The sequence below is a fragment of the Herpailurus yagouaroundi genome, unplaced genomic scaffold (genome assembly GCF_014898765.1).
Source record: "Herpailurus yagouaroundi ecotype Mexico unplaced genomic scaffold, PumYag 141, whole genome shotgun sequence".
Taxonomy (NCBI): Eukaryota; Metazoa; Chordata; class Mammalia; order Carnivora; family Felidae; genus Herpailurus; species Herpailurus yagouaroundi.
Window position 1 is genome coordinate 48,734,426 of NW_024412396.1, and position 23,698 is coordinate 48,758,123.

Consider the following 23,698-nt stretch of genomic DNA (forward strand, 5'->3'; position numbering starts at 1 on the left):
GGCCCGAGGCGGCTCCGCGCCGACTTGGGAGAGCAGAGAGGAGGATTCCCCTCCTCCCTGCCTCCCGCCGCCGCTGCCGCCGCCGCCGCCGCCTCTTTCTCCCCTCCGTCTCCCTTCCACGCTCGGGAATCAGCCCACCAGGCACTCCGGACCCAGCTCCGGGGCGGGGCGGGGCGGGGCGGGAAGTCAGGGGAGCCCAAAGGAGGCGGCGGAGCGAGGGGCGCACAGCTGTAAAGGTCTCTCTGATTTCAGGAGCCGAGCTTCCTTTCTCAGTCCTTCTCCTTACCCTACTTCCCCATTCCCCCAGGAGCGATGGGCGGCCCTCGGGTTTCTTGAAGTATTTTGGAGGTCCTAGGTTCCCAAGCTCTGAGTTTTAATATTAACCTAAAGAGAAGAAAAGCAAGCAAGCAAGCAGAAAGCATTTATTGAGCGCCTACTATATACCAGACACCATGCCAGGTTTTTATGTTTGTAACCAATATAATCTCATTTAATTTTCGTAACAACTCTATGAGGCAATGTAATCCTCCCCTCCCCCTGCCCTTCCTCCTCCATTTTACACAGGAAGACGCTGTGCTCAGAGATTAAATCTCTTGATTGGGAGACAACAGTGCTATGCTGGCAAGGGCACAGGCTTTAAAGACCATGGGCCTAAGGTTTGGTCTTAGTGTCTCATTAACTGTATAACCTTGAGCGAGTTAACCTCTCAAAGACTTGGGTTTCTCATCTGCAAAATGGGGGAGCTGTATCCACTTCATAGGGGTCATATGAGGACAAAGTGAGATGACAGATGTGACATATTGGTCTCAAATAGGCCCTCAGTGGGTACACATTCTCCTCCGTTCTCCCAGAGGGAGATCTGAGATCTGAGCCCAGGGCTTCGGTCTGCTTTGTCTCCCCTACTGTGCTGCTCTTTATCTGTCCCCCTGCATCCTGCCTCCTGGTTTCCTTTCCTTTTTTTTTTTTTTTTTTTTTTTTTTTTTTAAATCATGGGGGATACCCTCATCTTCAGGATTACAAGCAGATGGGGCTATTTTTCAAGTTCCATACCAGGTCTTGAGTCTCACCACAGTACCAGGGGCTTGGGAGGGGAGAGTGTTCCCATTTTCTGAAGGCAAATAGGGGCAAAGTAAACCCCAGAGCAGAATGAAGCAGGGGCTGGGGGTGGAAGGAGGCCCTGGGGACCAGGCTCTGGCAGTGGGAGTCCTCTCTCCTCCCATCCAAGGGTGTCATAGCACACTGAATAGTGAGCTCCAGGAACCCCTTACTCCCACATAACATGAAGCATCTGGGGAAGTTCACTTTAGTTCCCAGCATGCACTGTAGGAGCCAGGAGCTCTTGTCATGGAGTTTGGGTCTCCTCCTCTCCACTGGACAGAAAACTCCCCAAGCCTTGTGCGGTGTCTGGGCTGGGCTGATGATATTGGTGTTTAACCTATTGGGTGCTAAATATATTCTTGTTCTTCTTGCCCCTGCCCCATTAGAGTGGAGGCCCTGAGGCTAGGAAGGTTCTTGGACCACTCATCTGGAGCCTATAGAGCATCTGCAGAGGCATTTCTCCCTTCCTTACCCCCCCCCCCCCCCCACACACACCCAAGACCCTGTCCCTTGAGTCTATGTACCCTCTTGCACCTTTGCTCCCCCGTGGCCTTCCTCTCACAGGGTCTCATGGCCTTCTACTTGGCCTTGGCTCCCCTCTGCTCCTTCCCTCCCTACCCTGGCTTTGCTCCATGCCTGGGCTGCATACCGAATTACTAATCAAAAGGATAATAAAAAAGCCAGTGAAGCAAAAGCTGCATATAAATTGCAAATACTAATGTTGATAATTATATGCTGTTGCCTGGAGGGAAAACTTGTGGAGCGGCCCCTGATGTTGTGTCAAGGACCCTGGCCTAGGCACCGAAAGACCTGGGTTTCAGACTGGTTTTCGTCCTGAATTGGCACAGCCTAATCTCCATGGACTTTTGCTTCCTCAGGATTCTGAGCCTCCTCAGCAGCTTTGAAGACACTGTAGGGGCAATCAGCACCATGCGAAATTGTGACAGAGAACACGGGCTGATGCAGTGGTAAGTGTTTCTTTGAGGGAATTTCCCTCACAAGATCTAGGGGTGGTTCAGGAACTGTAGACTCTACAACTATGCAAAATTTCCATTCCATGTTCCTCTCCCCTTTCTTCCCCCCTCTTTTCTCCATCAGGCATGTCCTGCTATGTAATGAAGGTCTGCTTCCCTGCTAGACCCTGAGAATAGAGGTATAAGCCATAGTCTGGGTCCTTGAAGGAGCTGCCACGAAGGGTGATGAGGTAGATAAACACGTTAACCAGCCATTCCAAAACATTGAAATAAATGTTATCATAGGGTAATCGAAAAGGACACAGAGAAGGAAACAACTAGCCTTGCCTGAAGAAGTACCAGCAGGCTTCCTGGAGGAGGTGACATTTGAGCTGAGTTTCATTAAACAATGAGACATTCACCAGGAAGGCCAGGAGAGGAGGACATTTTGGAAAGAAAGGCTGGAGAGAAGAGACAAGGCTGGAGGACTGGTGAGGAAACTACAGCAGAGTCCAGGAAAGAGACAGTGAGAACTTGAATAAGTCAGAGTCAGAGGGATGGGGAACACAGGATGGGTTTGAGACACTTCTGGGGAGAACAGAGAGGAGAGATTGGTTGTGAGGAAAGGGAAGAGACATCAAGGGTAAAACTGGGGCCTCCTGTTTCTGGGTATCTGATGCTATCTAAGTTGGGCGTTGGGAGGGGAGCGCACTTTGATTACCCGGGTAATGCTGCTGACTGCCATAAACTCCTCAGTTTCTAGGCCTTTACACTTTCAATTTTATTCTCCCTTTAGTTCCTAGACATTTTTCTTTTTTTAGTTTTTATTTTTCTTTTTAAAAAAATGTTTATTTTTGAGAGAGAGAGAGAGAGAGAGTGTGCATTTCCATGAGGGAGGGGCAGAGAGAGAGGGAGACTGAAGATCCAAAGTGGTCTCTGTGCTGACAGCAGACAGCCCCGTGTGGGGCTCGAACTCATGAACTGTGAGATCATGACCTGAGCTAAAGTTGGACGCTTAACCAATTGAGCCACCCAGGCGCCCCTCTAGGAAATTTTCTTAAGCCAAAAAAAATCTCCCATTTTACCTTGATTGTCTTAGTAGAAAAGGGAACGGCCCAGGCTTGGGCTGGGAGAGCTTAGTGGACAGAGAAACCCTGGAGGTCTTCCTGGAGGAGGCAGCAGGTATCCTAGCTGGAACTAAAGCAAGGTCTATAGAGAAGGGAAGGAGTAAGGCACTGGGTGAAAGCTTGGGAGGAAATGCCTTCATGTCCTGTTCTGCACCCACCTCTGAAATCCTCCAAGCAGAATCCAACACAGTGGACTCTGTTTATGTTGGTATTAGCTCTGGTTGCTAATTTCTTTCCACCTGGGGATTTCTCTTCATAAGCTCTTTTATGCACAAACTCTTAGCTCTTTATACAAGAGCTTGATTTGCTCGCAGAATTCCCTAGGGAATGTAAATCAGCACCAAGTGTGGGGAGATCTTCTTTACTCGCTACATCAATAGACCACACAGTAGAAGAGACTCTCCCCATAAAAGAGAAGGCGGGTCTCACTCCCAGCCCAGTGGGCTCAGTACCTCTGAGTCAAACTCGTGGTCAAGGCCACATAGCTGGGACCCACAAAGCCCTAGGTAATGGGGTGGGAGGGAAGCAGACTGGTATAGAATGCAAGGTCAAGTGGGCCTTTGGGCTGTCCATCAGCCAAATCCTACCCCCGTGGACATGGCTCCAGAATGACATGGCTCCAAGAAGGGGTTCATTTCTGGGTATAAGTAGGTAATGGGAATAAATTCTTGACTCTGTACTGGAGAGAACCCTGGAGATCCTCACTGCTTCTGAGTCAGGCTCTTTGGTTAGAGGCAGACCCCCACCCCTCCAACAATGAGGTCTGTAGTAGTCTGTCTCTTAAACTTTGGGCAGCTTTGGAAGTAACACAACTACCCACTTCTCTCCATAGGGGATTGCAAAACTTCAGATGAGGCAATTTCTTTAGCAGCACACCGATTCATGCAGGGAAAGAAGCCAGGAGAGTTCTCAGCACCAGTCCTGCCCAACTTCTTGCTCTCCTACGGAGCACAGGTTCACTCAAGCCTGGGAACGTGCATGGCCGTTCCTGCCGTTTTGAGACCCAAAGCCAGAGCATGAGGAGGCGGAATAAGGCAACCACAGACTGCGCAGCTCAGAACTCCATCCACGTTAACTCTGGCATCCACAGGCTGCCTTGGGGGCATGTGAGCGCTTGCTCACTGGCAGAGGAACCTGCGCTGCTGGCACTTTCCCACTTTCCCAGAGCAGGATGTGTGACTGCATATGTGTGAGGGGTGGGGGAGGGGCCGGGGGGGTGAGATTTATCAGCAGGTGGCAACTCCACCAGGTCTTTCCTCCCATGCAATAATGAAAATGAAAACGAATGGAAGACCAAGAATGCTTTATATCTGCCTTCCTCTACACTTTTTGAAGCATTTGTTCAGCTCTTATCTCACTTGACTCTCATAAATGTGTCTCTTTCCCAGGCAACAGATGAGGAAAAGGAGTCCCAGAGAAGTTAAGTAACTTCCAACTCGGGAAAAAAAGTCAGAGATCAGCCAAATGAAAAAGAAAGGAAACTGATGCATGATTCTGCCTTTTTTCTGCGCTTGAAGCTACAGCCAGCCAGGTGAGGTCTGCAAGGGGAGGCCTTCTTTGCCTTCACCTTGAACTGAGACCGCGACGAGTGGGTCCCAAATTCTCGTGAGGCCCTGCCCTGGAGCCCTCTGAAGAGCTATGGTCCAAGACCTAGGGCAGGTCCCATTTTTGAGACAGGGTGGTGGTGGTGGTGTGTGTGTAGGTTGGTATATACTTGCTCCAGGGGTAACTTTCTTTCTCTTTAAGTTTATTCACTTATTTGTGTTAAATAAGCCCCACCCAATGTGGGGTTTGAACTCATGACCTCGAGATCCTCGAGAGTTGCATTCTCCTCCAACTGAGCTAGCCAGGCGCCTCGACCCCAGGGGTAACTTTCTGAGCCAGGAAAGGAAAGACTTTTCTCCCTCTGTGTGTAGGAAGGTACTTTCCTCCAGAAGCTGGAGTACTTTTTATATTCTTCAGCTCAGGATAAGTAGGAGAGAGAGACCCATTCTGGATGCCTACTCTGTGTCAAACGCGTACCTTTTAATCCTCAAAACAATTCAATTAGGCTGTTTTTAATCGAGGCCCGTGGAAGTTAAGTTAATGTGCCAGATGCATACATCCAGCAGATACAGGCAAGATTTGAAGCCAGGTCTGTCTGATGCCAAACTGAGCACTCTCTACTCTCTTCCCCAGCAACCCTGCTCACTTCCATCATTGTCCAAGGGATTGTGACATTTCATGAGGGAGCAGAAAAAGAAACCTGAGGAAATAACCTCAAAGTGTAAAAAGAGCCTCTCTGAATGTCCCTTTCCCCTCCAGTGGAATGGGAATGGCGCAGGGCCCTGAATTCTCTGCTGGGTCAGGAGCCTATACTTGCCAAACTCTAAGGCTGAGAATTGTCCTGTGCTTTCTTTGTTTATTTCCCTTTTGTTCTCCCTTAATTTTTCTGATGTTCCTTTTGAAAGTCGTGGCCTGACTCAGCTGGTTAAGGGGACCCAAGAGTGAATGGGTGGGGGAGGAAGGAGCAGTGGCAATGTAGCCTTAGGGGCCGGCAGGGTGTGCCAGCGGAAAGGAAAATGACAAATTGGGGGGAGGGGACGTGAAACACTCAGCTTGCTGTTTTTCTCTTCCAGAACACCCCTCCCAAGATCTCTTCTTTTCTCCTGCCCTGGAAGGTGTGTGCGTGCGTGTGTGTGTGTGTGTGTGTGTGTGTGTGTGTGTGAAAGGGACAAGAGATAGGTCCTCAAAGGCCAAGTTATTTGCAGTTACCAGCTTCTTGATCCCTGGTCCCCCACAGTCTCAGTACGCTTGGGGCATCCACATAAGGCCCTGCCTCACAGTGAGCCCACATTTGGTTTCACTGCAGCCTGTGCCCCATCTGTCATGCACATCTCGATATTCAATCCTCTCCCTTCGGCTCCCAAGCCTGTTATTCCAGCACAGACCTTGGGTACTGACTCCATCAAACTGGCAGGGCTCTGCTGTGTCAATGAGAATGTTAAGAGTGATGATGGTGAAGGCACACTGCGCCAGGTTGGGCACTGGAGAGCTAGCAAGAGGGTAGTACGATAGTTGACAGAAAGAGAGCTGGACGGGCAGATGGATGGATACACCGATAATGGATTATCTAAGTGCCTACCATGTGCCAGGAACTGGGCTAAGAGCTTTATGTGCATTATCTCAATGACCATCTATTAAATATGTGAAAGAGGCATTCACTCCATAATATAATTCAGATTTATTCTCAAATAATTTAATAAGTGCCAGGCAAGGTGCTTTCTACAGTCGTAATGCTAATCCATTTCTTCGGCATTAAGAGAACGATTACTGCAGGGATTCCTAGCACTCGCCTGAAGAGGTATTGTAGAGGGGCTAGTAGAAAGACTGTGAGCCTTGGCATCGGTCAGGCTGGAGTTCAAATCAGGATAGGTTTGTCAATACAGGTTTGTTCTTGTTTTGGAAAGCAATTTGGCACTATGTATCAAGGACCAAAGTAAATCCACTACTGGTAATCTGTCTTAAGGCATACTAACAGGTAAATATTTACTGAGTAATTACTATATGCCAAGAACTGTTCTAACTGCTTTAGATGAATCATCTTATTTAATTCTAACAGCAAACCCAGGAGGAAGGTACTATTGTCATCCCTACTGTACAGAAGCGAAAACCAAGGCATATAACTTACCCAACCCTTGTAAGGGTAAAGCCCAGATTTCAATCAAGACAACCACTCATCAACCCTACACCATGCTGACTGTATAAGCTTTGCACATAAAACTGCCCCTTACAGTATAATTATCATTATAGGAAATTTGGAACTCCTGTAAATGTCCAAAAAAACTGGGCAAACAGAAAGCAAATTTAACTAATGTCTTTAAAGAATTTATAATACCATGAGGGAAATGCTTATGTTATAATACGAAGTAGAAAAAAGCAGGCTACAAAATTATACATGCAATATAACCACAAGTATGCAGAAAAGCCCAGAAAAACATCCTAGCATGGATTAAAGTAAGATCTGCTAAGGGTTATCTCTGGAGAGAGGCAACCATGGTTCCTTTAAATATTTCTCTTTTTTTCCTGTACTTTCTAAATTCTCTGCAATATACATGCATTACCTTAAAATTATTTTAAAACTTACATAAAAACAAGTATTTGCTGAATAAATGATTGTTCTGTTGGGTGCCTTTCGAGGACTCATCTCTTTTAATCTCAGCACTGGCAGCAGGAACAATGGTGGGGTTGGGGGGTGACCTCTACCCCTGGCCTGCACAGTGTGAGAATTATAGTAAATGAGGTCACATTTCTAAAGGGTTATGTTCCCCTTACAGCTGGGTGGACTGAAGCCCTAGTGATCCTCATCAAAAAAGGAAGGCAAAGAAGAGAACAACAGGAAGAATGCACGGAGTGTGAGACACAATGGCAGCGGAGAAGGAGGACGTGGGGGAGACAGCTTGGGGGCAAAAGGGGAAGAGATAAAAGAAAGCAGGAGCCCAGAGAAGGGTTGGGGAGCCGTGAGGGCTGAAAAAGCCTAGGGGGGGCAGACTGACAGACAGACAGACACAGACACACATATACACACACAACACAGCAACCTGGTAAGAGATATAAATTCTCTTGACCCACCAATATTCCTGCTGAACTGCAATGGATTGCCCCAGTGTTACAGAAACCATTTTCTACAGTGAAATGATGCTTCCATTTAGGGGAAGCCTTTTCCAGGGCTTGCAACTTGAATCTCTTCTAGCTGCCTGGCTACTCCCCAGTCCTCAAGGCCCTCGCCAAGAAGGACCTATATGCACTGTAGCCATTGCAATTTGCCAGGGACAATTAGACCTATCCCTGCTGCAACCATTCAATCAATGTTGGGAGCTTTGGTACCGGTGGATAGGAATCATGACATAAACACAGGATTAGCACCCAGAACACAGTTTGCAAAGGCTGCCTAAGGCTTCTAGTTTGTAAATTAAGTTACTAAAGAACAGAACAAAAACCATGGGGCAATGTGAGATCTGTGATGGTCACCTGAGGAATCTGCCAGAGGGAAAGAAGTAAGGCCCAGAGAGAGAAAATTGCTGACCAAGGCCAAAAGCTGGCTGGCGGGGGAGACTGGGCTTTCTGATTCTTACCCAGTAGACCAGTCCTTTATGAGTTATGGTTTTTGTCTGTTTTCAAAGGGCTTGTTGTGACCCTACCCTTCATTTACCTTTATAATATGTCCCTGAGGTAGGTAGGGAGCCAGCTCTTGTTTTGTGGGTAGAAAATGTACAGCTCAGAGAGGCCATGGAATTATCCCAGTATCAGTGGGCTGATGGATGATGTGCTGGGGCTCAGACTAAATCTCAAGAACATGAGTGCTGGGCCACACACTTTCCTGAGGAACTTTCAGCCATGGGAAGTCAGGAGCAACTTTAGTTTCTGCAGTTTTCTGGCGTCCTCAGGCCAAAATTCCTCCTTGGGGTGGCCTTGGAAGTATTAGAGGTGGAGTGAGTGTGTCCCAGTTTCCGCTGTGATATTCCATTTCTACCATGAAATCATCTGCATGGCTATAGTTCTGATGTGAGGCCTTAAGCCCATTATCGCTGACAACCACTGGTCAAGCACTAACTATATACAGGGAACAGAGTAGGTTCTGGGGATACACAGAAATATAAGACATAGCCCTGGTTATCAGAGACAAGATTATTTTAGCTTTGGAATAAGGCCAAATACGTACAAATGCAACAAGATGACAAGTCTGACGTCTCTCACAGTGGCCTGTCTTCACACGTACTGTTTTGCTTCTTTGAAATCCCCTACCGCACCCACCCGCACAACTCAGGTGTTTTCCTCCTTGGGCATCTTTTCCTCTACTCCTCAGCCTGGATTGGATTCCCCTCTACTGGCTTCCTATAATATCCTGTATGTCCCTCTACTGCAGCACCTAACATACCAACCATACTTTTAAATCTTACCTGTCTCGGGGCGCCTGGGTGGCTCGGTCGGTTAAGCAGCCGGCTTTGGCTCAGGTCATGATCTTGCGGTCCGTGAGTTCGAGCCCCGCGTCGGGCTCTGTGCTGACAGCTCAGAGCCTGGAGCCTCTTTCAGATTCTGTGTCTCCCTCTCTCTGACCCTCCCCCGTTCATGCTCTGTCTCTCTGTCTCAAAAATAAATACACGTTAAAAAAAAAATTAAAAAAAAATAAATCTTACCTGCCTCTCACTCCCATCTCTAACTCTAAGCTTTGGGGAAGAGGATGGGGTGTATTTCCATCCCTGTTCCTAGTTTGTGTCTGACACAAGCCAACACTTAATAGATATGTGCTGAATAAAGAAAAGCGACCATTCTGCTTCTGCTGCCTCCAGCAGATAAGCTCTAAGGTCCCTTGCAGCTCTACCATAGTGTGACTTTATGTCACCATTTGAGGCATTGTTTTTTAGTCACAGTGGTCTCAATTTCATTGAGGCTAGATATGACCTCATTTAGCAGTAATGGAAGCCACCTCACTGTTCCCCTCCTTTTCTCCTAAAGGACCTAACGATAATCTGAGCATGAGTAACAATGGGAACATGTGGCTTATTCACTTCCTTTTTATTAGAATTACGGGACCTGGCAAAGTCCACTGGGAACTTTCTGTCCACTCCTAGCAAAGTCTCTGCCTAGGTACCTAGTTGCTGGGCAGGTAAGGTTGGGAAAATCCGGTGGCTAGGCAACACAGAACACTCAGGAAAGGAAAACAGCCAGAAATATTTGCAGACTAGAAAGGCAAGGAAAACTTGATGGAAACAAACATTCAAAGTACCTGCCAGGCTTTTAAGGCTTTTAATAATGTCAAAGGAAAAGAGCCTGGAGCCAGCTGGAGGAAAAAGATAAGAAACACATTTATTTTCTCTGCCCAGACCATATCAACTGTCCCCCAACCCCATACCTTCTGTTTTACTGTTAGAAAAAAATGGCCACATTTCTCAGGCGAGCTGCATTGTGCCAATCTCTCTCTATACGTAGGAAAACTGAGTCTAAGAGGTTAGCAAATTTATTTGGCAGCAACATTGGGATGTGCCGCTGTCCATGGTTCTGAGTGCCCCCTGGGGCCCTGAGGCATCTGAGTCTTAGCCAGGTTCTTCTGCCCCCACAGATGACCCAGCTAATGAATGACAGGAAGAAGCTGGGCTGTGGACAAAGAAGACTTGAGAGCTTGTTTGGAAATGCAGATCTACAATGTATTATCTGAAATCCCTGGGGTCAGATGTTTTTCAGAATTCTGAATTTTTCATGTTTTTAACAAGGTAATATAATGTGTCTATTGAATATTATGTAAAATCCTTAGTGAAGTCCAGGGCAGCACCACATAATCAAACGCATCGATATTTCCTCAGAAAAATGTGTGACTAGTCATCCCAAATATGATCAATAAAGACATTAAGTAGCCTCATGGCAGTTCAGGGTCTTCCTACAAATGAGTTCATTTGCATTAGTCTTGTGAGAAAACTTCTGGTCCTAAAGTGTTTTGGATCCAAAATTTTGGCTAAGGGATTGCAGTCCCACAGTAGTACCAGCCCGTGGATTCTAACCTCGGGTCAAATAGACCTGCCAAAATTCCTATGGTTGATCAAACTTTCTAAGCTTGTAAATTTCCTGACTGGGGGTTGCAGGCAGGGGATGGATGAAGAATGAAACTAAACCAAAGAAAATCAGCTTGACCCATCTAGTCCTCAGACCTCCCCACCCCCAAAGATGCACAAGTATAATTTTCTCTTTAGGACAAATAGCTGATAACTCTGAAAGTATATAGCTGGATATCCTGGAAACCCCATAGATGGCACACAGATTGAGGGGTGGGGGAAGAGGCCATTAGCCTTTTTTTTTCTACCCACAAGCCTGACTACCCCTTGATTCTGGGCAAGCTCACATCTCCTATCACGTAAGCATGAGCATAGTTGGCATGACTGTGACGGGGGAAGAATATTTTGTCGTCAGTACATAATGATGATTATTAGTCTTGTGGACTGTCTACTAGCTGCTAAGCTCTGTACTAACTGCTTGATATGCATTATCTCTCCTCTCCTTACCCTGTCCTGTGGAGACAGGATTTTCTCCATTTCACAGATGAGGAAACTGGGGCTCATAAAGGTTAAATAGCCCCCCCTGAAATCATTAGCTGGTAAATGGTGGAATCAAGGATTTTAACCCTGACTAAATTCTACTATGACTGCATTACTTTACCTCTTTTCCTTTGTCTTCATTGTCATAGGTGTTGGTTTGAGTGTGAACAAGGGGATTAAATTGCTGCTAGTATTGAATCAGTTCAGCTTGTGGTAGGGTTTTTGTTTTTTTTTTTTAAGTTTGGTTATTTATTTTTGAGAGAGGGAGAGCACGAGCTGGGTAGGGACAGAGAGAGAAAGAGGGAGAGAGAGAGAGAATCCCAAGCAGGCTCTGCACCATCAGCACAGCGGCCGATGGGGGATCAAACCCATGAACCTTGAAATCATAATCTGAGCCAAAATCAGGAGTCAGACACTTAACAGACTGAGCCAGCCAGGCACCCCAGTTTGTGGTAGGATTTTAGTTAACTGTCCTGTGAAATGACTTATATTTACATTAATAGTATGCTTCAAGTTTTAAAAAATTTTACAAATAATAATTGTTCTTGGAGTGGGGGGGTGAAGTATAAAAGGCTGCTTTTGGCTATGTTCTCCCCAGACCCACTCCCAAGAAATTATGGCTTGCTGTGTATCCTTCCAGAAGTATATATGTACTTTTTAGTACATAGGAGATCATACATAGGCCACCATGGCTTTTTTTTTTTTCCTGCCTTAATAATATATCTTTCCAGGGGTGCCTGCTGGTTCAGTCAGTAGAGTGTGCAAGTCTTAATCTCCAGGTTGTGAGTTTGAGCTCTATGTTGGGCGTGGAGTTTACTTAAAAAAATAAATTAAAAAAATATATTTCTTTTTTTTTTAATTTTTTTTTCAACGTTTATTTATTTTTGGGATAGAGAGAGACAGAGCATGAACGGGGGAGGGGCAGAGAGAGAGGGAGACACAGAATCGGCCATCAGCCCAGAGCCCGACGCGGGGCTCGAACTCACGGACCGCGAGATCGTGACCTGGCTGAAGTCGGACGCTTAACCGACTGCGCCACCCAGGCGCCCCAAAAAATATATCTTTCTATATCTGAACATACAGAATATCTCATGTTTATTGTTATTAAACTAGTCCCCCCTCCTCCAGAGTGCCCTCCTCATACATGCTGTTTCTTTTTTTAAAAAAATATTTTATTTTTTAAAGTCATCTTTCCACCCAACATGGGGCTTGAATTCACAACCTCAAGATCAAGAGTTACACGCTCTACTGACTGAGCCAGCCAGGTGCCCCTTATTAAACTAGTTTTATTTTTTTTAATTTTTAAAAATGTTTTTATTTATTTTTAGAGAGAGACAGAGTATGAGCCGGGGAGGGGCACAGATAGAGGGAGACACAGAATCTGAAGCAGGCTCCAGGCTCTGAGCTGTCAGTCCAGAGCCCGACGCGGGACTCGAACTCACGAACTGTGAGATCATGACCTGAGTGAGGTCGGACGCTTAACTGACTGAGCCACCCAGGCACTCCATTAAACTAGTTTTAGAAATGAAATGATAAATATACTAGGCAAATAGTAGTGAAAGGAATGGATTTCCAATTACTAGACTAATACAAGTATGCATGACTGCTTGTTTTTGAGGGAGCTTAGTATAGTGGTTAAGAGCCTAGACCTAGAGCATTTTGGATTCAAGTTCCCACTCTGTCCTCATAAACTCTGCAACTCGATAAATTACTCAATCTCAATTACTCAAGCCTCAATTTTTTAAATCTGTAGAGTGGGTTTAATCATGGCACCTCTCTTGTGGATTTGTATATACTAGAAGAGAAATGCAGTTAATGAGTTTAGTGGTTTAGTACAGTCCCTGGGACAGAACAAGTTATGTACATCGTTCAAATCTGAAGCAGCCACATTCTGGGCTCCTGGCTGGCCTGGTCAGCAGAGACTCTTGATCTCAGGGTCATGAGTTCAAGCCCCACATTGGATATAGAGCCTACTTAAAAAAAAAAAAAACAACAACAACAAGGTGTAGCCCCATTCCTAAGGCTAGAATAGATGTATAGGGATCTCCCTATATGTGCTTATAGGATAGCCCTTAACTGATAGCACTGAATTCTTTTATCCTGGAAAGTGAGAATAGATAGGTCCAGGGATCTCTTGCTCTCCATTCCCCTTTCTCCTATCACAAATTGACCACAGTAAAAAATTTGAAGGTCATTGCCTATGGCAGATTGAACCTTGGACCTTGGACACTAAGCTGCTGCCCAGGGTGTCTATATGGAATTCAGCATATAAAGCACTGAGTTTGGAGTTTGAACTTCTTACCCTAAATCTGCCATCATCTTGCTGTGTGACTTTGAACAGATTGATTCTTCTCACCCGAGAATTTCTAAGTCCCATCCAGCTTTAGGATTCCAGGATCCTTTTCTGATATCTAGGATTCTGGTTTTGATTTCCAGGATTAAACAGATGTGGCTACGGGGAACTTATGTCCTTAGAAAGCTGCTGGTTAGCCTGGTTTTGGTGTTTGCTCTGCTTGGGAAAGCAGAGTGCTGTTTAAGCATTGCAGGTTCTGGATCAGAAAGGCAGGTGCAGATTTTGACTCCGCCACTTCTTACTTAGGCATATTACTTAACTTATCTGAGCCTCAATTTCCTTATTATGTAAATATGGGGTTAATAATAGTACTTACCTTAAAAGTAATACTTACGCTTTTTGATCCTTCATTTTGCAAATATTTGTTGAGCGTTCACTGTGAGCCAGACGCTGTGCTAGGTACTGGAATACAATTATGAGAAATAACAGATGGACTTATAGTCTAGCATGGAACACAGACAATGACACAATCTAAGCTAGAAAATATAAAATCGCAACTGTGACAAGTGTGGCTAAGATTTGCAAAATGGTGTTGTAAGACTCTATAACACAGGGATCTTTTGTGATAATGAATTTCAGGTAAGGTTTTCTTGGGAAGGGGATGTTTGCATTGAGCACTTAAGAGTGAAGAGAAAAAGATATGACTTCTTTGAAAGACCGAGGTATTTGATTTTAGAGCTTCCACATGACATTAGTGAAGCTTACATTCTAGAACTACAAAGTGGACTCAACCCTCTTGAAAGGGAGACCTGGAGGAGAGCTGGGAAGGGAAGAGATTAAGCTACTTTCTTTAGGAGTCACATGCTCCCAGAGTCAGGGTCAGACAAAGTTAGTAACTGTGGTTAGGGGAGAGGGGTAGGGAGAGATGATTTCCCTGTGAAGGTCCCAACCTCTAGGGCATCTCTCCTTCAGCATATCTCGGTCAAAATCCATGAAGTTTTCATGAACTATTTCAATTCTCTGACTTCTCTCAACTCCTATGCCATTTAGGGCCCTATATAATTTATCAATTGCTGATTGAGGTTCCAATAAAACAAACAGATAAAATAGAATTTATTAGAAGGAATTTATAAGTTCAATTTTTACTTATTTTAAGATCAGTAAATGAGAAAAATGAGGCTGTTCTAATAATGTGAAAGGAAGAAGGAAAGAAAGAAAGAAAGAAAGAAAGAAAGAAAGAAAGAAAGAGGAAGGAAGGAAAGAAGGAAGGAAGGAAGAGAGGGAGGGAGGAAATCAGGAGTTCTGTTGGCCTCAGAAACCAACTTGTTTCTTTATTTTGTTTTGACTATAAAAGAACTCCAAAATACTAACTGATTCAGTAGTTGCAAATAATAACAGTTTTAGCTTGCAGTGATGGGATATTCTTTAATTAATCAAAGAGGAAAGAAGAAAAAACATTTATTCTAAGACCTGCACAAAAATGAGCTAGTCCAGAGAACAAGCTGGCTTCCTCTGTGTGTGTGTGTGTGTGTGCGCGCGCGCGTGCGTGTGCGTGCAAATATATACACCAGCTCAAATATTTTATGAATACTATATTATCTGCTTGATTATATATTTTTATTCCTTAAAACAACCCTATAAAGTAATTATTATTATCATCCCCATTGACTGTACAAGAAAATTAAGGCTCAGGGAGATTTCATTTCTGGAGACATGAAAGTCTAGATACACTAAAAAACCCATTTACTGAAAACAACTAAAACTTTGGGGTAAAATAATTGTAAGCCATCAATGATCTGGCAAGAAAGTAAAGAATCTACAGAGTAAAAGAAGGAACTAAGTAATTAAGCGAACTATTGAAGCTCACTGTCACCCTGAGGATGTCTTCTCATCTTAGTAAACTTAAGTTTGAGATTTTACAGACTTCCGGGGCTCAGGAGACAAAGCCTAAGTGTTCCAAGGTTCTTGTATGATTTGAGAAGAGGGTAAAAATATTGATTTATCATAGATTTCAATCGTTTAAGCATGTGGACGTTTTTGAAGATAATCATTAAAAGAATAATGATAGAGAACATATCTTCCAAACCAGTACCAGAAACAAATGGAATGAAAAAAATTTCAAATAATGTAAAAGAAGTCAAGAAGGGGGGGGGGGGGAAGGAGAGATAGAAAGGATGAGACAAATGTAGTGTACAAATTACAATGTAGAAATTAATCCAAGTATTGTTTATTGCAATTACAATAAATATAAATGGATTAAGTACTACAGTAAAGGATTCATATATATATATATATATATATATATATATATATATATATATAATTTATTATCAAATTAGTTTCCATATAAAACCCAGTGCTCATCCCAACAGGTGCCCTCCTCAATGCCCATCACCCACTTTACCCTTTCCCCCACCCCCATCCACACTCAGTTTGTTCTCAGTATTGAACAGTCTCTTATGGTTTGCCTCCTTCCCTCTCTGTAACTTTTTGTCCTCCCTTCCCCTCCCCCCTGGTCTTCTGTTAAGTTTCTCAGGATCCACATATGAGTGAATACATATGGTATCTGTTAGGATTATCAAACTAGATTAAAAAAACAACCCAGTTATATGTCATTTATTATTTATTTATTTATTTATTTATAAAGATTTTATTTTTTTTTAAAAAAAGGGGGTTACACCTGGGTGGCTCAGTCAGTTGAACAACTGACTCTTTGATTTTAGCCCAGGTTAAGATCTCACAGTTTGTGGGACAGATTCCTACATTGGGCTCTGCGCTAACAGTGCAGAGCCTCCTTGGGATTCTCTCTCTCTCACTCTCTCTGTCCCTCCCTCCACCCCCACCCCCCGCAAAATAAATAAATAAACTTAAAAAAAAAAAGAGACACACCCAAAACATAAAAATACAAACCAAGTGGAAAATAATATGCTATATAAGCACTAAATAAAAAACTCTGTTGTAGCTATAGTAATAGTCAAAATGAAATCTAAGGCAAAAAAAAAAACCCCAAACCCACAGTATGATTATAGATAAAGGGAGTCACTGCATAATGACTCAAATACAGAAAACAAAGTGAGGGTTGCTGGAGGGGAGGTGGGTGGGGAGATGGGATAAATGGGTGATGGGCATCAAGGAGGACATTTGTTGGGATAAACACTAGGTATTATATGTAAGCGATGAATCACTGGGTTCTACACTGTATGTTAATTAACTTGAATTTAAATAAATAAATTAAAAAGAAAGTTTAATCCATTAGTCAAACAATAATAGCAAAGAGAAAATATTCCTAATGACATAGCCCTCAAAAAAGTTACAAAGTTATAAGGAAAAACCAGAAAATCCATTATCATAGTGGGAAGTTTTAGCACAACAATTAATAAATTAAGCAGATGAAAGATTAGGAGAGTATAAGAAATTTGAAAAACACAAGTAATGAGCTTGGTCTAATGGTAAAATATAGACAATTGTACCTAAAAGTACAGAATACAACCATAATAAAAATATATTGTGTGATTTATAACATATATATAAGTAAAATGTATGACACTAATAATATAAAGGCCAACAGTTGGGAAATACAAGTATACTATTGTAAGGTTCTTATACTCTATGTGAAGTGGTATAATATCAGTTGGAAATAGATTGTTATAAGTTAAAGATGTAAACTATACACCTTAAAGCAAGCGCTAAAGTAACAAAGAAGAGTTACTGCCAACAGAGACGAAATAGAAGCAGAAAAATATTCCGATAATCCAAAACAAGACAGGAATGAGGAAAAAAGGAAACACAGAAGAGATGGGGCAAATAGGAAATAAACACTAAAATAATAGTTTAAGCCTAATTATATTAATAACCATATTAAATGTAAATGATGTAAATACTCCAATTAAAAGGCAGAGAACATCATATTGGATTAAAAAAAAAAAACCACGACTCAACTAAATGATGCTTAAAGAAATACACTTAACAGATAAATGCACATATGAGGTAAGAGCAAAAGGATGGAAAAAGACATACTGTGCTACCATTAATCAAGAGAATGCTGGAGTGGCCATATTGAGCAGATTTCAGAGCAAAGAATATTAACAGAGATGAAGGTTATTTCATAATAAGAAAGGGGTTAATTCATCAGGAGGACATAAAAGTCTTAGACATTTATATACCTTAATTATAGAGCTTCAAAACACCTGAAGCAAAAACTGATGGAATTGCAAGGAGAAATAGAAAAACCCATAATCATAGTTGGAAACTTTAATACCCTTTTCTATATCCATTCCTTTTACGTGCACACAGACCATTTACCATGAAAGACCAAATTCTGGATCATAAAGTGACTTCAATAAATTTAAAAGGATTCAAATCATATAAAGTATGTTTGGGGGGACACCTGTGTGGCTCAGTTGGTTAAGCTTCAAACTCTATCTTGGCTCAGGTCATGATCTCATGGTTGGTGGGATTGAGCCATGCATTGGGCTCTGTACCGACAGTGTGAAGCCTGCTTGGGATTCTCTCTCTCTCTCTCTCTCTCTCTCTGCCCTTCCCCTCTCTCAAAATGATAAAATATTTAAAAAATAAAGTATGCTTTCTGGCCATAATAGATTTATTATGGAGTGCAATATTGGAAATCAACAACAGAAATATATCTGGAAAATCATCAAATATTTGAAATCTAAACACACTTATAAATAATCCACGAGTCAAAAATAATACATGTATTAATAATTCAAAATTAGAAAGTATTTTGAACTGAATAAAAATGACAACACAACATATCAAAACCTGTGGAAGGCCACTAAAGCAATACTTAGAAGAAAATTTATAGCACTAACCACCTATATTAGAAATGAACAAAGGTCTCAAAATGATGACCTCAGATTCCACCTAGAAAAAGAAGACAAATTAAATCCAAAATAAGCAGAAGAAAGGAAATAATAAAGATTAGAACAAAAACCACTAAAATAGAAAACAATAGGGGCGCCTGGGTGGCACAGTCGGTTAAGCGTCCGGCTTCAGCCAGGTCACGATCTCGCGGTCCGTGAGTTCGAGCCCCGCGTCGGGCTCTGGGCTGATGGCTCAGAGCCTGGAGCCTGTTTCCGATTCTGCGTCTCCCTCTCTCTCTGCCCCTCGCCCGTTCATGCTCTGTCTCTCTCTGTCCCAAAAATAAATAAACGTTGAAAAAAAAATTAAAAAAAAAAAAAAAAAAACAATAAAAGAGAAAACCAGTGAAACCAAATGCTGGTTCTTTGAGAACGCCAATAAAATTGATAAACCTCTGGCCAGACTGGGAAAAAAGAGTAAAGACACAAGTTACCAACATTAGGAATGTAAAAGATAACATCACTACAAATTCTACAGATATCAAAAGGATAAAAAGGAAATATTATGAATAATTATGCCGATAAATTTGACAACTTACATGAAATGGGGAATTTCCTTAAAAGACACAAGTACCAAAACTAACATGAGAAAAGCATATAACATGAATATCCTTGTATCTATTAGAGAAGTTGAATTTGTAGTTAAAAACATTCCCACACAGTGTGGAGTTTCCTCAAAAAATTAAAAATAGAACTACCCTATGACCCAGTAATAGCACTGCTAGGAATTTACCCAAGGGATACAGGAGTGCTGACACATAGGGGCACAGGTACCTCTATGTTTATAGCAGCACTTTCAACAATAGCCAAATTATGGAAAGAGCCTAAATGTCCATCAACTGATGAATAGATAAAGAAGATGTGGTTTATATATATGATGGAATACTACTTGGCAAAGAGAAAGAATGAAATTCTGCCATTTGCAACAACGTGGATGGAACTGGAGGGTATTAAGCTAAGTGAAGTAAGTCGGGCAGAGAAAGACAGATATCATATGTTTTCACTCATATGTGGATCTTGAGAAACTTAACAGAAGATCATGGGGGAAGGGAAGGGAAAAAAATAATTACAAACAGAGAGAGAGGGAGGCCAACCATAAGAGACTCTTAAATACAGAGAACAAACTGAGGGTTGATGGAGGGGTGGGGGAGAGGGGAAAGTGGGTGATGGGCATTGAGGAGGGTTGTTGTTGGGATGAGCACTGGATGTTGTATGTAAGCCAACTGACAATAAATTATATTTAAAAACAAAAACAAAAATCTTTCCATAAAGGAAACTCCAGGCCCAGACAGCTTCACTGGTAAATTTTATCAAGCATTTAATGAAGAAACACTACTTATTCTACATGGGCTCTCAGAACATGGAAGAGAAAGAAACATTTACCTATTCATTTTATAGGACCAGCATTATCCTGATAACAAAACCAGACAAAGACATTACAAGAAAAGAAAACCAAAGACCAATATCCCCCATGAATACAGATGCAAAAATTCTAAATAAAATTTTAGCAAATCAAATCCAACAGTACATTAGTAGGATGATACATGATGGCCAAGTGGAGTTTATCCTAGGAATGCAAAGTTGATTTCACTCATATCCATCAGTAATTCATTTGAGAGAGAGACAGACTGAGCATGAGCAGGGGAGGGGCAGAGAGAGAGAGAGAGAGAGAGAGAGAGAGAGAGAGAGATACAGAATCCAAAGCAAGCTCCAGGCTCTGAGTTGTCAGGCCAGAGCCTGATGTGGGGCTCAAACTCATGAACTGTGAGATCATGACCTGAGCTGAGGTCGGGTGCTTAACCAACTGAGCCACCCAGGATCCCCTATTTCGTTTATAAGTTTACTTATTTATTTTGAAAGATAGAGAGCAGCGGAGGGGCAGAGAGAGAGAGAATCCCAAGAAGGCTTTGCACTGTCAGCAGTCAGCACAGAGCCCAACGCAGGGCTTGACCTCACGAACATAAGTTAACATCAAGAGCTGGACGCTTAAATGACAGAACCACCCAGTTGCCCCATGAGCCAATTTTTAAAAAATGTTTATTTATTTATTTTTGAGAGAGAGAGAAAGAGAGCATGACAGGCTCTGAGCTGTCAGCACAGAGCCTGACGTGGGGCTCAAACTCACAAACCATGAGATCATGACCTGAGCCAAAGCTGGACGCTTCACCAACTGAGCCACCCAGACGCACCCACCATGAGCCAATTTTAAAAAGTAAGTGTTAATATATACACATCCCCCTGTTCTTTTTCCCTGGAGGACTCTGGCCTCTACACTCACCTATTACCCATTTCTTCCGCTCTTCAAGTAGGGCAAGAAGGAAACAAGTGTTTGGAGAGGAGGGGAATGAGAGGTGGTGGGTCAAGTGGGGCCAAATGAAGAATCCTCCCTCTGTGGTGTGAGGAATGGAAAGGCAGGAAGCAGAGTGAGCAAGCCTCTCCATCTCTCTGAGCCTCAGCTATTAACTTGGAGGGATGCGGACAAGAAAGGGAAGCATATCAGTCCCCATGAGGTAGATCATTCTTAGAATCAGAGCCCGAGAGTGGTCCAAGGCATTTAGAGATCATCCCCCCTAGTTCACTCTCTCTTTAAAGAGATGACACCTCACACCATGGTGGCTGCCAGAGGGGAGGGAGGTGGGGGGCTGGATGAAATAGGTGAAGGGGAGTAAGAGGCACAATCATCTTCCAGTTATAAAATAAATAAGACATGGGGACGTAATGTACAGAATAGGGAATACGGTCAATAATATTGCAACAACTAACACAGATAGTAACTCGACTTGTCTGCGGTGACAGTTTTGTAATGTATGTAGATATCACATCACTATGTTGTACATCTGAAACTAATACAATTTTGTATGTCAATTATTCTTCAATAAAAATAAGTGGACAATGCCTGAGCAACGAAGTCACCTGCCCAAGGGCCCACAGCAAGCAAGGGGCTGAGCCACGTGACTCCCAGCCTAGCTGTGACTCAATCTCCTCTGTTCTCTAATTAGGAATCTTGGAGCTGCCCACGGTGACACACTCCCACCCGTTCTTGTGGTCTCTAGGGATGGCCATACCAGGGAATGAGAGACACAAAAGACCGGCTGCACCTTAGAATCCCCCAGGGAGCTTTTTCAAAATTCCAATATCTGAAGCCTACCCCAGACCAATTCTATCAGGATCTCTGGGGGACAGGGCCTGAGTGTCAGTACTGGCTGAAAGGTCCCCTCGGTGATTCTAATGTGCAGCTGGGCTGTGAGCTACTGGCTAGGCAGCCCAGGGATTGCCCAGCTGCAGCTTCACGTCACATTTTCCCGTCACATTTTACTCCCCGCCCCCATCCTGACTCAGGGCTGTCCTTTCTTGTCATTCTTTGTGCTCTGCCTAGGATGAAAGAGCCAGGGAGGAGGCTAGCCTGGCCAAGAACACCTGCTCTGTCCCTGCACTTGCCCTGGAGTCGGGCACAACTTACCCTTCTCGACGCCTTCCCATGTGGAGCTGGTGCCCCATTGAAGCAGAAAATGCTGGTGCCCTCCCTTTCCCCCAGTCTGACCGGTCTTCTAAGACTTCCTGCCTCTTTAGCCTCTCATCCCTTCTCTATACCTCCAACCCCCGACGCCCTTCCTTTCTCAGTCTTTCTTTATCAGAAGTTCCAAGCTCTTTTCTTGGTTCCCTTCCCTGCGTGCAGTTCTCCCTCCTGCATCAGTGGCTGAATTGAGTTGCTCTCTGGTGCTTTTCTTCAGGAAGGGGACGTGATTCTTTTCAGTAGATGACCTGGCTGCCCCAACCCCACGCCAGCAGGGAGCAGCTCCCCAGATGTCGGTCACTGCCAGTGTCACTGACTTCAGATGTCAAGAGAGGAGGCGTGGCCACCTCTCACCCTATAATACAGCCCATGTCCCCTTTTCTCTTCCTTCTCTACCCTGCCTGAGAAAATTCCTGATGAGAAAACTGCAGTGATAGCCCCACAAAGGACAGAATCTTCTCTTGAGGCCCTACTATGTGCCAGCCATTAAGACTACAGAGATGAATAAAGCTGTCCTTTCCCTCAAGGAATTTATAGTCAAGTAAAAGGTAGAATTTTTTTTGCTCAGGGGAGAAAGGAGGGTGAAAGTGTGGTGTGGGAAAAGAAAATTTTAGTACCTATCACGTGCCAGGAAAATACGATCTTCTTATATGATCACAAAATTCCATGTAGAAGATGCCATTCCCCGCCCACCCACCCCCCCCCCTATTATATAGATGAGGCAATTGTGGCAAACAAGGTTAAACAACTTGCCAAGCTTACACAGCTATTAAGGGCCAAGATCAGGGTTTGGACCCGCATCATTAGACTTCAGTTCCACTGTTTTCTAGAAGTCTGATGGTTATACCATACCCGATCCCAGCACCCTTCACCAGACTGAACCCTGGGGACAGCAGAAACCTCAGAGTTAGAGGCCTGGCTTCTTGTCCTGGCTCTGCTGCTAACTAGCTGTGTGACATTGGACAGTCACATCTCCTCTCTGGGCCTTGGGTTTCTTACACATAAAGTGAGGGAGGTAGATTAGGTAATTTAGAGGATCTTTTTCAACTCTATGCTTTTCTTGATTCCATTTCCTTTCCCCAATCAGTTATGTATTCATTTTGCTTCCATCTTAGAAGAAGGGTCACTGGAGCTCGGGGGTGGGGGTTGGGGGTCATGCCATCAATTTCTTGCTGGGTTGGAGCTGGGACCCACAGTCCAGCAGCTGGTACACTGCAGTGTTCATCAGTCAGGGCTGGGTGACTGCAATTAGACTCCCCCGGGAGGCACTGAGAGTCCTGGCTGCAGGATTCCAGGAGCCAAGGCTATGCCCCTGCGTGAGCCACCAACAGCCACCACTTAGTCCATGAAATCAGGCTGAGGGGAGGAGAGGATGGCCCACAACTAGTCACTGTGAAGCCTCCCCAGGCGTTTCACGCTTTTGAAAATGGCCCTGAGAGAGATGCTATCAGGAGGCGTATTTAATGGGTTTTGGAAATTGGCTAATTTTGTTGCAATCGTCTGGATGTTGCCCGATGCATGCTAAGTATCTAGGGCCAGCGTGGGCTTGTGAGTAGGGCCAAGGTGTCCAAGGCCTTCAGAGATATGTGGCACAGGGAGGGCAGTGTGGAATGGCTGGTCATTCCTAGTTGCCTGAAAGATCCCAGGTGACCTCAGGTCATCAGGCTTGGTGTTGGGTCAGTGCCCTCTGCTGCTCCACAAGGTGTCATCCCTGCCTCCCTCCTCCCTGCCTCCCCATTTCACATTGGCTCTCCCTCACCTTTCTCCGCA

The 23,698-nt window shown here is 43.8% G+C and overlaps 1 protein-coding gene across 2 annotated transcripts in view; it reads right to left on the bottom strand.

The window, feature by feature from the left end:
• The window catches only part of SYNDIG1L (synapse differentiation inducing 1 like), a 54,310-nt gene that overhangs the window by 17,516 nt on the left and 13,096 nt on the right, over nucleotides 1-23,698 (bottom strand). For both annotated transcript variants that reach the window (XM_040477700.1, XM_040477701.1), the window contains one exon: nucleotides 13,932-13,999. The gene's annotated coding sequence lies outside the window, so the exon portion shown is untranslated. The remainder of the gene's footprint in view (nucleotides 1-13,931; nucleotides 14,000-23,698) is intronic.